The sequence below is a fragment of the Priapulus caudatus genome, unplaced genomic scaffold (assembly GCF_000485595.1).
Source record: "Priapulus caudatus unplaced genomic scaffold, Priapulus_caudatus-5.0.1 Scaffold66, whole genome shotgun sequence".
NCBI classification, from domain to species: domain Eukaryota; kingdom Metazoa; phylum Priapulida; class Priapulimorpha; order Priapulimorphida; family Priapulidae; genus Priapulus; species Priapulus caudatus.
This window is the reverse complement of record NW_014577127.1, coordinates 592,807-596,418: the sequence shown is the minus strand read 5'-3', so window position 1 is coordinate 596,418 and position 3,612 is coordinate 592,807. Positions and strand designations below refer to the sequence as shown.

The 3,612-nt window shown below is 37.3% G+C and overlaps 1 protein-coding gene across 2 annotated transcripts in view; it reads right to left on the bottom strand.

The window, feature by feature from the left end:
• Positions 1–177, bottom strand: part of LOC106821259 (serine/threonine-protein phosphatase 6 regulatory ankyrin repeat subunit B-like) — a 19,182-nt gene extending 19,005 nt beyond the window's left edge. For both annotated transcript variants that reach the window (XM_014825982.1, XM_014825984.1), the window contains exon 1: positions 116–177. The gene's annotated coding sequence lies outside the window, so the exon portion shown is untranslated. The remainder of the gene's footprint in view (positions 1–115) is intronic.
• Between the last annotated feature and the right edge of the window lie 3,435 nt (positions 178–3,612).

The window sequence follows — 3,612 nt, the reverse complement described above, 5'->3', positions numbered from 1 at the left end:
CATACATACATACATACATACATACATACATACATACATACATACATACATACATACATACATACATACATACATACATACATACATACATAGCAAACCACACGCACGCGCTTACCTTAACCTCGATTTTGACATGATGTGGTTACTATGGAAGCAAAAACGAGCACGCGATCATTTTCCTGAGTCGTTGCCGTGTTTACGTATATTTTCATAATTGCATGGCGGTAAAAGCAATCTGTTTCACCTGCCTGTTACTATGGCAATAGACGGCACCCTGACAAGCACACATGTTACATGAAACTATAGTAGTGTCGATTGATATGGCGTTTATGTGTCCCCGCCAGCACGTACGCCTGCATGGGCACCACTCTATGCATCACCAACTAATCGAATCGTCGTGGAGAATCCGAAAGGTATGCTTGCGTTGTTACTATGGTTACGTGGCGTGCTTACTCAGGTGTGATGCTATATCGTTGTCCGCGCGCAATTATAAGCAACATAAATATCCGATTCGCTATCATTAGCGCCCCGCTGTATTGAACACAGCCCGCAGCGTGTGATGTCTCATTTAATGTGAGGGAATAATAACGGCTTACAAAAATATAACAACATTTTATCACTGTACATCACAGCATGATGTACGTCAGAAGGATTAAGCATCGGAATCGGAACGAGTAAATGTCTCTGGTTTACTTAGCAGCAAACTAGCTCTTGTAGGTTGATATATATAAACACGAACATTCATTCTCTAGCTCTCCAAAGCGTTTGATACTAGATGTCTGTGTAATCTTACTGGACTAGAATGGGTTTCCGTCCTTGCTTGTGGAGTGCATGATGTTTCGTTCTGTGTTTGTAACTACTCTATTTTCTAACTGTAATCGCACGCTTACTCTAGAGCGACTCGCTGTGCCTGCCACAAGACATGTCGATGTTGCTGAGGTCACGTTTGATGCCGACAGCGACGTGTGGCGTAAGTCTAGTCTTCCTCTAAAACGATTTGCTCACGCTCGCCACACAAGCAGAATGATTGCTTCCGAAAATTTGCTGTAACAGAAAAATCTGAACAGCGATTGAAAAACCTAGGTTCGGTAGTGTTCAGGGCAACGATTTTCATCAGAATATCACCAAACGATTGCCACAACAACGTTGGCAATAGTGACGATTTCCTTGAGAATAGTGACAAATGATATTCATTTACAGTCATTTTGACTTCTATTAAATGCTATACTCATTGCCCGTCATCCTCACGTGACATAGTTAGTTTCACATAATATGGATGATTATATAGATGAATTCAACTTACATACATGGTTTAAGAACAAGGTTTTTGCGTCTAGCTATATTTCCGTCATGTTGAAAAGCAAATTTATAAAATGAAAGAATATTCATAAATCCTAAAGCCGGGTCAAAATTACACGGAGTCCAATATAAAAGTTTAAATCACATGTCATGCAATGTTGTAATTTTGCTGAAAAATAAATGCGCATCTAATGGTTACTGAGTGAGTACCATTATAAGTAATGTTTATGCGTCTAAAACAACAACGCAGTTCTTTTTCTTTCACTTTGGTTGTGAGATTATTAGCGGCATTAGCTGCCAGGAAATGCTACGTAATTATGTTTATCGATGTTCAAGGGTGGGTGTCCTAGTGTCAAGAGCATAGCTGAGAGACTTCAACTTAATTGTTAGCTGTATAATTAATGAGAATATACTTGTGACATAGGATTAGCCGTTTATTTTCACTTCATCAGTTGATTACCTATGATATAGTACCATGAGTACACGAATGAGAGAATCTCTCAGTCATGTACGCCTAATGTTATTATATGCCGTGGCACGCTGACTGCGCGCTACTATAAGAAAGTGTTTGCGTTCCAAGCGAGTTCTCAGTGTAGAACGTGGCGCAACAATCTAAACCAGAGAGAGAGAAAGAGAGAGAGTCGTTCCTTTATGATAATGATTATTATTCCGTATAATGATTGTTTTTAGCTGAAAATGACAATTAAATATTATACTATATTCTGAATATGCGTCAGGCACGGTTGGATCTATAAGAGTTGTTGTTTTTCATCATGTAGGTTGGTAAACTAATTTCTTGTCCTCGATTGTGTTTGGAAGTGGTTCGATACGTTATGGGCCAGAAGATAATGAATATAGTATGTAAGTAGACCTACGCCTAACCTAAATCTCTTCGTTTAGAAATGTTTGCCGGAAGTCAACAAGTAATTATTCCCGCGTTAGCTAGCGGAATACAGCGATGACTATATATGCACGGAATAATTGTGGAAATGCCACGATGCATGGCACGCAACTTGATTCCTCACAGTAATTGTGTTTAAATATAAAGGAAAAAGAGGTCGCATTAGGAATTACCATTTGCATTTTAATTAAATGCTAACTCCTACACTGATTATAATTTAATTAATTTAAATTAATTAACCACTATAGTTGTATGTTAATAATTGAATTAATTGGTTAATAATATAGATTCTTTTTATTTGATCAACTTTGTTTCTCTCCTTGGACTTTGAAGACTATAATCATTATGAGCTTACGCGCGTTACTCATAACTTTATTACGTTAACGTTCTCATTGTTATAGTCTGACTTTTTGTTCATTCCTTTCAAAAGTATGAATTGACGTGTTAGACCACATGTTCTCAGTGTCATTAGATAGGAAAATAAATCATTGAAGTCGTTATATCACACTCTACGCAGTCTAGGTCTGTAAATGCTGCTATTTCGTTCGTACGTCGATTGGTCGGTACCTGCAACTCTATTAATTAGAGTGTGGTTTTGGTTGTATGAGCGGTTCGTGGTTCGTCGGAGACTCGGAGGTCTATTGTGTTTGTCGTACATAATGTAATTAATCACAGCACGTCTTTACATTGTTAAGTTTGAATACTTGTATGTCACTGACTTCTTGCACATAAAATAAAGTGCATGCTATAGCTACTGCTCGTTGTCAGTTATTGCTTAATGGTGTGAGTTGTGAAATAGACAGGATTGTGTATCACTTATATAGCGTAACAGTACTATTTTAGTATATAATGTGCTTGCATTTACAAAAAGAGCCAGTTATTCATTGATTTGTTGTTGTGTGCTTAATTACTATTGCTTCGACATCTATCGTGAATCCCACTGCTTATACTGTACGCTATCATATGTGACTGAAGTTTTGCTTCATCACTGCACATCCGGTACAGTATAATGCTAACACTGAGCGTTTAGTTTGCAACCATGACAACGATTATGTCGCGGTTGAAGTTGGCTTCATGTGGTTGTATACATATAACCGTGAGTATATAAATAAGAGATGATTAGAGATCGAATTCATGTACACCTGATATCGATGCCTGAATAAATCGCACTGCTAATTTTAATTTATGAATATAATTTATTGCTAATTGCAGTAAAAAAAGAGCAGATACGTTGCATTGTATGAAACAACGGCATGGAAAAGATAAAGCAGACACAGACGCCATTGCACATACGTCTTTATGAACAGTTCGATCAGGTGGTGGTCAACGCCCATTAAATGTTATATGCGCTATATATGTTAATATAGACATTTTATTCGTTGTTGCAGTTTAATATATATATATATATATAT